This window comes from Arachis hypogaea, chromosome 1 (assembly GCF_003086295.3).
Source record: "Arachis hypogaea cultivar Tifrunner chromosome 1, arahy.Tifrunner.gnm2.J5K5, whole genome shotgun sequence".
NCBI lineage: Eukaryota > Viridiplantae > Streptophyta > Magnoliopsida > Fabales > Fabaceae > Arachis > Arachis hypogaea.
The window spans coordinates 110,999,318-111,010,695 of NC_092036.1; the positions used below are offsets into that span (position 1 = coordinate 110,999,318).

Consider the following 11,378-nt stretch of genomic DNA (forward strand, 5'->3'; position numbering starts at 1 on the left):
GAATCAGACAAAAATTAGCAATCCAAGTTATTTGAGACCAAAAGAAATACTAAGTTCTGGAATAGATACAATTAACATGATGATGATAATAATAATAATAATAATAATAATAATAATAATAATAATAATAATAATAATAATAATAATAATAATAATAATAATAATAATAATTAATAACTAATTATTTCTCTATTTAAAAATTAAAAAAATAGAGAAATGTTATAAATTTCTCCTTTGACAAAATAAGTTGACAGTGCCGCCACTTGGGGATCTAACATTGGTTAAGATTAGATCACATTAGTTTATGATTATTGACTTTGATTGTGATTAATCAAACGCTAATCCGTATTTTTGACCGTTCGATTAGAAACTGCAGGTGCATGTGTGGGCCCTGTTTCGCCTGTTCCCAGTGGCGGATCCACGGGGGGACCTAAGGTGGCCATGGTCCCCCCCAAATTTTTTTTAAAAAAATAGTAAATAGTAATAATTAATAATATTAAATTTTTTTATATATAATATTAAAAAAAATATAAATTACAAAATTTTATAAATTAAAAAAACTAAAAACTGCATTATGTATTAGATATTTGAATTATTGTTGCTCTTGTTAACAAATAGCCCATTCTAATAATTAATAAAAATGGTTCTATTATACTAGCCCAAGCCCATACTATTAATTAAAGTAATCCTAGTACATTTTTCAAATATTTGTTTCAAACTATCATAGGCATAGCGCCACTTTTCTCTCTCTTTTAGTGATTCCCAAACTTTTGGTCTTCTACTCTTCTCATTCTAATTTTCTTTCCATACCAAAACAAGACATATGAAGAAAAACCATTGAAGAGAAGTGAACAACAAAATATTAACCATTGAATGCACAACAAAGATTCAAAGAGGTATATTTCAATTTTTTTTAAGTTAATGACAATGTCAAGTATTATTTACATTATTTATTTAAAATAATTAATTTATTTTTTTTTATAATGGACAGTGTTCAAAGATTGAAGTGAGGACGAAACTCAATAGAATTATTTTTTTGTGAGACTTGGAACAAAAAATAATCAGGTAAATCAATAACTTTATTTTTGGTTATTATATATTTGTGTTTCTAAAATTATTTGTTATTGCTCAATAGGTTTAATATTTTTTTTAAGAAAATAATATATATGCAATTATTTTTGTTTTTTTTTTTGTTAGATAGTTCAAGTTAAGTTAAAAATGTCAAAGATGAAAACAATTCACTCATTTAGTGAGCAAGCAACCGAGCTCCTCATACTGAGTACATCTCTAGATCCTAAAGATGCTTTCAAGTTATTCAGTGTTTGCAACATATGCAATCTTGTAAAGAATTTCTATTCTTTAGATTTTTCTGAGCAAGAAAAGATTCAATTGGATTATGAGTTACAACATTATGAACTTGATGTGGTTAAAGCTCCAGATTTTCAGAATTTGTCTACTCTTGCTGAATTGTGTCAAAAATTGACAGAGACAGGAAAATCAAATATATATCCTTTAATTGATAGATTAATTCGTCTTGTTTTGACTCTTCCTGTGACAACAGCAACAACTGAACGGGCCTTTTCAGCTATGAAGATTATTAAAACAAGGTTTCGAAACAAGATGGAAGATGAATTTTTAGCAGATTGTATGATTGTATATATTGAAAAGGAAATTGCTTCAAAATTCACTTCAGAGATGATAATTGATGATTTTAGTTCCATGAAGCATCGTCGAGCAAGTTTAAAAATATCAAAATCTTAAAGTATGTAGTTGAACATTGACTTTTATATAATATAATATAATTACTTTTTTGATATATATGCTACAAATCATATTTTGTTAATTTTTTGTTATATTTTATATTTAATTGGCCCCCCTCTTATGAAATTTCTGGTTCCGCCACTGCCTGTTCCGACATGAGGGAAGTAAAGACACACAAGACACAACACAACCATGTGGAACAATCCTATTTCTACCTTACTACTTTTGATATTTTATGATTTTTTTTTAATATTAAGAGTGAAACTCGAATCCGTGATTTTTAGATAAATATAAAGAAATTATATCATCTGAGTTATAATTCGTTGACAATATTTTATAATCTTTAGTTTGGGTATTTAAGTGAAAAATTATTATTATTTTTATGTGAAGTTATTGATAATAAAGAATTAAATGATTTGACATGTGAATATTTATCGGGTATTTATTAATAGTATTTCAATTAGAATATGTGTGTATGGTTTATTATTTTAGAAACGTTTTATTTTAGTAAATATATAATAAATGTATTAAAAATTCAAATTTTGTATATTTTTTAAAAAGTTTTATGACACATATTAGTTAATTATTTTATTTTATTTTTTATATATATTATATTATATTAAAGGTTATTGAAAATTAAATGTCTCGTAACTTCTAATAGAAAAAATAATTGCTATATTTTTATTAAGTATTCTTAAACCAGTCGTTAACAAAATTTTATATTCAAAGCATTGAATCTTCATGTGGTGGATAGATGGAGTTAGGCAAGTGTCATATGGAGCAATATTGTAATAAGCACATTTGAACCAATCATTGAACTGCCCAACATTGAGATTTGTGGTATATAGTTAATCATATAAATTATTTCGGAAGATAATTTCATTACGATAAACAATTTATTTTAGGTTTAAATATATATGATGAAAATGAAAAAATGCATTGAAAATTTAAAATTTTGGTTTTGCAGAAAAAATATTTTTATATTTAACATATGATGTACGGATACGGGACACGATACGACACAAGATACGTTGACATACGAATTTTAAAATTTTATAAGATACGGAGACACGCATACATATAAAATATAAATTATTTTTTAATTATATCAAGTATTTAAAATATTTTTATTTTAATAAATAATAATATATACTATATCTAAATTTATTTCAAGAATATATGTTAAGAATAAGACTGGATACGCTGACACGTGATGGTATTTAGGTGTGTCCAGGCGTATTCCACTACAAGAAAATAGAGTTATTTTAACACTTTATTTTTTAATATCATAATTAAATATCAAAATTAATATATATTTTTGACAAATATCACAAATGTCAAATTTTCTATATTTTCTTGATGAATAATTTGATCGTAGAAAATTACTCCTCAATTTTGATATTCATTTGTTTTCAATTTACTCCACTATTTTTCTTCTTCTTTGTGTTCTGTTAATTTTGACATCACACTACTCTCAGTTTAGGATTATACTACTTATTCTTTATCTTCAAAATCTCAATTTATTCTTTAGTTTCAAGATCTCATTTCATTATTTGTTAAAATTTTTTGTTGAAAATATTTTAGAGTCAATAAGTGTCAAAATAAATAGTATTTTTGACAATTAATAAGTACCACAGAAAATATGTTCTCAAAATTTTCTAACAAATTATTTTTGACAACCAATATTTATCAAAATAAGATTTAAATTTTTTTCACAATTACTTATATGTTAAAAATACTATTTTTGACAAAATTTTTATTGACATATTTTCATAATTAAAATAGTGTCAAAATTTATTTTTTTTTGACAAATTTTAATTTTCTTTTACACATTATAACCCTAAAAAATAATTTATATTGTTGTAGTATTCGAAAAATAATTTTTTACTTTTTATTAAGACACAATTGAATACAGCAGATATGTGTATCAAACAAATATCAATAAGTGTCGTATCCAAATATATCTGACACGCAGACACGATAATTTAGCGAAGTCTCCGTAATTCATAAATTTAACTCTTTTAATATGTATAGTACTTTTAGCTAAACTCAAATTTTAAAACACTAACAGAACCAATCTCCTCTAATTTGTTCAGGCATATGAACCCTAATTCCATCACGTAGCTAGGCGGTGGTTCTTCCCAAATGCTCATAAACATCTTTCATAACGAACGTGAAATGTTACACTAATAATTCTAATATATAATGAAAATTAAACTTGTTAAGAAACTAAATTTATTAGAACATACATGAAGTTAAAGGTAATAAGGAAAATAAATTTGATGAGATCCTAATTTGGAACAAGTGAAATATACCCGCATGAATTACTCTATCTATTAGTAAATAGCAGCACATAGAGAAATACTAAAAAAAGATAAAGAATATCCAATTGGTATGAGTGTGTGTTGTCTCCTTCATCAAGTGGCACCTGTTAGCTTTAAACTCCTTTAACATCACTATATATATATCTATATCACAGATTCGCAGCATATATAGCAATTGATAATTATATTGCCACTATGATCATGACCCCTTAATAATATACTTCAGTTTTCTTTTCATATTGTTCAATAATGGAAACTTTAGAGAAAAGACACCAAGCAGATAGAGCTTTCGAAAGTGCTAGAGAGACTAACGTTTCCAATGGAGCAGGGACTTATACGTCATATCAAAGGACCAAAAAACGGTTCACTGAAAATAAAATACCTCTCAGAATACCCTTCATCATCAATCTATGGAATTATTTGGGGGGAAAAATGTGTTCTTCTTTTCTTCTCTATTAAGAAATATTATGTCACAATTTAATAATAATAATAATAATTTTACTAATATATTTTTTAATGACACATTTTAAATATACTATGAAAAAATTATTGTACCAAAAATTATTAATTAAATTTTCATTGTGTTGAATAGGTTAAAAATTAAAATTTTTTTGGAATAAATATTCAAATTGGTTTTAATTAAAGAATTTTAGATTGGATATTTTAGTTTACAACAATTTTTTTTCACTGGAACTATTTGAAAATTATTTTTATCAGATAAATTAATCATTTCGTCATTTTCAATTAAATTTTTTAATCTGCGTGTTAAACAAATAAAATAAATTAATCCCCATCAAAACAATGACCAGACCAATATATCCAACATGAATAATTTTTGAGGAGTAGTTACAGGAAATAAAAATTTATTAAAGACTAAAACGTTTGAATTAAATTTTTTTAAAGACTAATTTCTGTGTTTATTTTATTATTATTATACTACTAAAATATATCTTTATCTTTATTATACCATATAGTTAAATTGTAATACTAATAATGTTATTAGTGCAAATAAATAATTCTATTATAAATAAATTACTATCTCTGATTACTCATTAAATATTAAAAAAAATATTCAAAGGTCAGCAAAATTTTGTTTTTTTTAGTTATTCATCCAACTCATTTAGTTTAGTAATTCAATAACATGTTTTTAATTAGTCTATATTTTTATACATTGATATTTAACTATTAGACAAAAACAATAAATTTTATTAATTTTCTAACATTCTTCAAATATTAATTTGACAAAATTATATATATATATATATATATCTTTCAAATTTACCACTAGAAATAATAAACCCTACTATCATACATGCTGAAAATCCGTTATTAGTCAAAGATGGATACCGGAACAATACAATGAGTTCCCCAGAGAAGGACACAGATAAAATTATATTTGATTCAAAGAGCCACGTAGGTAGCAATTATATTATTATTATAGAAAACTTGGATTTTAATTTGCTGATCCTCCTATATATTTTGTCATTTTCACCCAAAAGTAGGATCTGCCTATATATATAGCCTATAGTAAATTCACTAAATTGATTGGTTTAAAGACATAGGTGGTTAGGCACAGTACATTAATTACTGATTAGCATGCAATATCTCATTTTTGTATTTTAATAATGTATTAATTAGTTTCAGTTCACCTCTCTCTCTCTCCACTTGTTACATGCACTACAGTAAATTGCGGGCAGAATATGCCACAATTTCTGTTTGGTGTTCGTCACCCATTAGAACGAACCAATTGTCTTTTTATGTCTTAACAACTCGAATTATTGGATGATTCATGTCACCTAGCTAGGGGGATTAATTAATCCAACACTAAATTATTTAATAACATGTCAAGTCTAGAATAATTGTTGTATTGTATCTAGCTTACTTTAGATTATCTTCAAGATTATATGTAGGTTACATTATATTGGTTAAGGGTTGGGTTATTGTGGGACTCGTGAACATGATGAAATGAAAGGGACAAGGACCTAAAGGGTATTTCACAGAAATCGCTAGTATTGGTGTTTTTTTTTTTCCCTTTTTTGTGGCACCTAATCTTAAAAATCGTAGGGAGATTGGTGTGATGATTCATTGGTTTCCAGCACAACCGCAACTGACAATTGACATTAATATATAATATACAATATATTCTAAACGAATAACATGCATATGAAAAGAGTGGTCCAAACAAATTATATAGTTTATTATTACAGATATGATGTTTTTCTAAAGTTTGTTTCTTTTTATAGCTTTTCATTGTAAACTCGGTGATAAAAATGCTATGTATATGCATAGCATTGTGACATCAATAATTGAGAAGTAGCTAGTACTGACCATAGTAGCGTAGCAAATGCTTGAAATTAATACATGAAGGAATCTTGGATTCGATCAAATTCAAGATGTTACTTAAGATAATTTAGTTTGCGCACTACTTGAAGCTAATAGTTTTGATTGAGATATATATTATTTATAAATAAGCTAGTTCAAGCTTGAGTTATTAGGGCTACATAGTAAGGGCAAGGCCAACCCAACCTAGCTTCGAGTCTCAACTAAGTATCTTGTAGTACACAATAGAAAAGCTGCCAATAAGGTCGTTATAGATCGTAAAAAGAGTAAAATATAATTTTTATTCATAAAAATAAAAAAAATCTGAAAATTAAACCAATCACCAAACCAATAAATTTAAAAATTCAAAAATTTAAAATTCAACTAATATTTAATCAGAATTGAATGAGATATAATAAAATAATATATTTATGCAAAATATATATTTTTTTAAAAAAGTTATTTTTTATATTTTGTTATTTTTAATCAATTAACCTTTAAAAAATTCTACTAGTTTAATCGGTTAACCACCCCCGCTCCCACCATCGTACCCCCCACCACTGTCACTACCTCCTCCACCTCGATGACTGTCGTCGTCACTTCCGTCATCTCCGTCACCACTATCGTCGTCCTCAGCACTACTATCATCCTGCCTGCCTCTACCTCTGTGTTAGGCTCCACCACGACTACGACCTATAGCTCCTCGCACTCCACGAGACCTCCTACCTCGCCTCCCATGACCCCTCCCCTCCATTCTATTATTGATGGCCTCCTCCAACTGAATCCACTCACGCTGGCTCGATCATGTCCCTACACGCTGCCTCTGCGCAACCTGACGGTTGTCTGGAACATCTGGAATTTGGTCAATCACAGGGACTCGTCCAGGACCTCTATGTATCACCTGCGCTGAAATTGCAGTTGTCCTGAGACCACCTAGGAAGAGCTCAGGCAACAAGAATCTCATGCCGTATTGATACCACCAATCCAGGTACTCATGGAAAGGTCTTGGATCTGTAACCACGTCAAACTGCAGCACATGCTGCAGCCTATTGGCCCAATAAAGTTGCCAACTCTGTAGCGTAGCAGGAAACCACTGATCTTTACCTCTCTCATCCTTTGACATTAGAAAATCTATGTTCAGGATAGCATGAGGTCTACCCTGAACCCCACCACTGCAGCAGTACCCGATCTACCGGATGCCACTTAATGACAACGAAATAGATCAACGCTGTCGCAGCCCTCCACAACGCCATATGTCGTGGCTCCAATATCTCGGGGTGCACCACCTGAACGACATCTGGCAAGCTATACCGCATCCACAAGAACTGTGCATACGAGTATTTATTTGTTAGTCACCATAACTAATAAAAGATGCAAACTCTAATCTAGTTATGAATAGATTGAGACCAAAAGATATTCACATCACTGGGCTGGAGTAAATCTATCCTAAGTGTCCAAGGCGCAACACAAGGCCCCTTGTCGCTCAACGTGGGCTGATAACCCGACCATCTGAAAACCACAACATTTAATTAATAATAAAGTAAACGGGCATGTTATTAAAAAGATGATGCATAACTAAAGGGAGAGTACCTGGACGCAAACAGCCAATGAAAGACATCAAATTCGTCTAGCCGAAAACCAGGAAACCTCCAGAAGATCCACGATTGGAGGAGCTGCAGTGGACCGCTTGACGACATTTCTATTCGCCACACGGCACATGCACCTAAATAGTCATGACAGTGTAGCAGAGCCCCAGCTATACTGACCCATGTCTTCTAGCCTAGTAACATAGGGTAGCCAACGAATGTGGAGACGGGTACCTAACTTATCCTCGAACAGCTATGTGGATAGGAGCATCATGATATACGCACGGACATACCTCCTAACCGTCTCATCGTCTGCCCCCTGCGGCAGCTCACTAAATGTCTCCTGAAACCATGTACAGTTCAACATGAACTTGTCGATGCAGTTCGCAGGAGGCAAAACACCCAACAGCTCCTTAAACCATACCCACGCCGGGCGACTCCCCCCCCCCCCCCCCACGATATGTCGCGCAAAGTCTGTAAGGCATCTACTGACATACTGATCGTCGATCGGGATCCCTAGCTGATATGCCACATCCTGGAGTGTGATTGTGCACTTCTCAAATGGCAGTGAAAAGTGTGCATCTCAGGCCTCTATTTCTCCACGAATACGCTGACCAATGGCTCATCCAGTCGAAACCATGTCTCGTTTAGTCTTGTAAGACGGTATAAACCTGCCATCTGCAAGTACGAAATGATCCTATCGTCCAATGGCATACCGTGTTGCCGTCTCATGATGGTGATGCATCGATGGGGCTGCACAACAATAGAAAATTTCTTATCACAATCGTCACAATACAATTTTCAATGCATGAAATTCTGAAAACAATAAACATTGCATGCTCTAATTTAAAAAAAAAAGGGTTCACTAAAGCATATAGTCCCACACGTTTACACAGAGAATACAAAGGATTAAAAAACTAAAAAACCTAACATATTCTACATTTTAATCATAATTATCTAACTCAACAAATTATAGTTTCAGAAAATATTTATATTAATTTTTTCAAAAAACTAAAAAAATTTTATAGTTATCACTACTCATCAACCAAGTCTCGTTGAATACAAGACTAATAACTTCAAAAATCTAACATATCCTACAATCCTAAATAACTTTCTTTGATACCATTTCAAGTTATTAAAATCTAACCACCTAATAGCTTACTACTTATAACATGCACATGTATTAACATCAGTAGAATACTCTAACTAACTACCACACGATTTATGTTAACATTACTAGAACTACTAATCTATGTTTAAAAAAGGAAAATTTGTTCATTAACCTTGAGGTGGATGGCGCCAGCAATATGCGCAACTCCATCTAGCCGGTATAAACGATTCGGGTTGTCCTCCATATGTTCAGCTTCCAATATTCCAGGGCTGTTTTCTGATGATTTCAGATCTGGGTGGTGGGGTTGGGTATGGGGTTTGTATGTTTTGTAGTTTGAATGAATGAAATTTGATTTATATATATATAGCCATTTTCACCATAAATCGAATCCATTGGATTCGAATTGCTTGAGAGAGGTTTCGCATGTAAATCGAATCTATGGGTTTCGATTTACTAAAACCACTAAATTAAAACCATTGGCTTCGATTTACCATGGGCTTCTCTTCACGTCTAGAGATCGAATTGAATGGATTTGATTCACTAGCATATATAAATCGAATCCATTTGTATCAATTCATACGTGAAATCCATTTACATGCAATTTGAATCCAATGACTTTGATTTAGTACGTATTTGGGTAAATCGAATTTATTAAATTCGATTTATATAGAAATGCAACTTGGGACATTCAAGTAGCCTTTTACATTTTATGGGATCTACGTAATATTGGAATGTTGTTGGTTTATTAAAGTAAATTGTCCTAAAGTTATCGTCAAAATATTCTTGTCACAAAAAGATCATCTTTTATAAATATTAAGTTAATTTTGTTTAGAATAATGTTATATGACTAATAAAATTTATTATTTTTAACTAATATTTTGCTAATTAAAATATTTTTATACTAAATTTTAAACTTCAAATTTTAATAGTATAAAAATAAAAAATTGGTCTAAAATATTGAATAATATTGATAAAAAGTATTAGCTCATTAATGTGTTTTTTTATCTATACATATTATATTCATTCCTTATAAAAGAGCTTAATACATTAGAGTAGTATAATAGGATAAAATCATGCGAATGAGGGATACCCACATAAATAAAATATTGTTTAAAAATTAAACAACATTTTTTCTAGTAAATACTAATTTTCAGTTTGTCTCTGATACTCTTTCGTGAACTCCATGACCAAGAAGAGAATGAAGTCAACTGCGTTTCTTTCTCTTAGAAGATTAGGAGGTTTCAAACTTGCCAATATTTTCAAAAAAGGGTAGCTGCCAATCGAATGCTTTTCTTTTAAATGGATCGTCTTCTTGTCTCCAAAACCATGTTGAACCATCTTTGCCAGAGCTGTTTCAACCAATCTGCACAAACGTAGGAACCCATTTCTATTTTACTCCACACCAATTTAGCTTTTGGATATTAAATTGGAGAACACATCAACAATATAATAAGAATTTTACTCTATTGAGGCATGACCATGTGGGGAGACCTTTATGAAATACTTTCCAGAAAAAGGCTCGGATCTTTAGAGGATAGCAAAACTCCCATAATAAATTTCAAAATCTTTTTTATCGACTGCTGGTCTTTTAGTGGTAAAATTTATAGAATGCAATTCTATAACCTAAAGTTATCGTGTACTTGCCACTTCTCTCATCCTTCTAGGTTATCACATCTTCCTCTTCTTCTAAAATTCGTGTTAGCAAAATTTTGTTTGCAATCTATGCTTCAAAATTACTTCTAATTAAATCTTCATTCTATTGCCTATTGTTAATGATTAGTTGGCCAATCTATTGGAAATTAAATTTTGTATTGCTCTACCTATTAGTTGATATAGGACCTATAAAATGAATCCATGAATCTTCAAATATTTTAATTTAGTTGCCTCTTTTAATCTGCCATTGTAATCTATTTTCTAAAATTTTTTGCCATTCTAAAATGCTTCCTCAGGTCCAGGAGGGATTTTGACTTGGTGTTGCCCTTAGAACAGAGGAATATCGAAAATACTTGCTCTTGTATAATCTATTGATTAGAGAATCAGGTTTTGTCAGAGTCCTCCAACTTTGTTTAACCAACATAGCTAAATTAAAAACTTTTAGATTCTTAAAACTCAAACTACCTGACTTTTTAGCGCGACACATAACATCCTAACTCACCCATTGTAATTTTTTCTCTAAGCAAACCCTTTAACCCCATCAAAAGTTTATGGTATATTTTTGGATATCTTTTAGTAAGGTGTCAAGAAGTTTAAAACAGCTAAAAGTATACATAGGTATTA

The 11,378-nt window shown here is 30.3% G+C and overlaps 1 long non-coding RNA gene across 1 annotated transcript; it reads left to right on the top strand.

Moving 5' to 3' along the window:
• Window positions 1–564: 564 nt before the first annotated feature.
• On the top strand, window positions 565–2,016 carry LOC140184047 (uncharacterized). Its single transcript, XR_011880688.1, has 3 exons — window positions 565–896; window positions 992–1,065; window positions 1,562–2,016. It is a non-coding gene; the product is annotated as an uncharacterized lncRNA (long non-coding RNA).
• The last annotated feature ends 9,362 nt before the right edge of the window (window positions 2,017–11,378 follow it).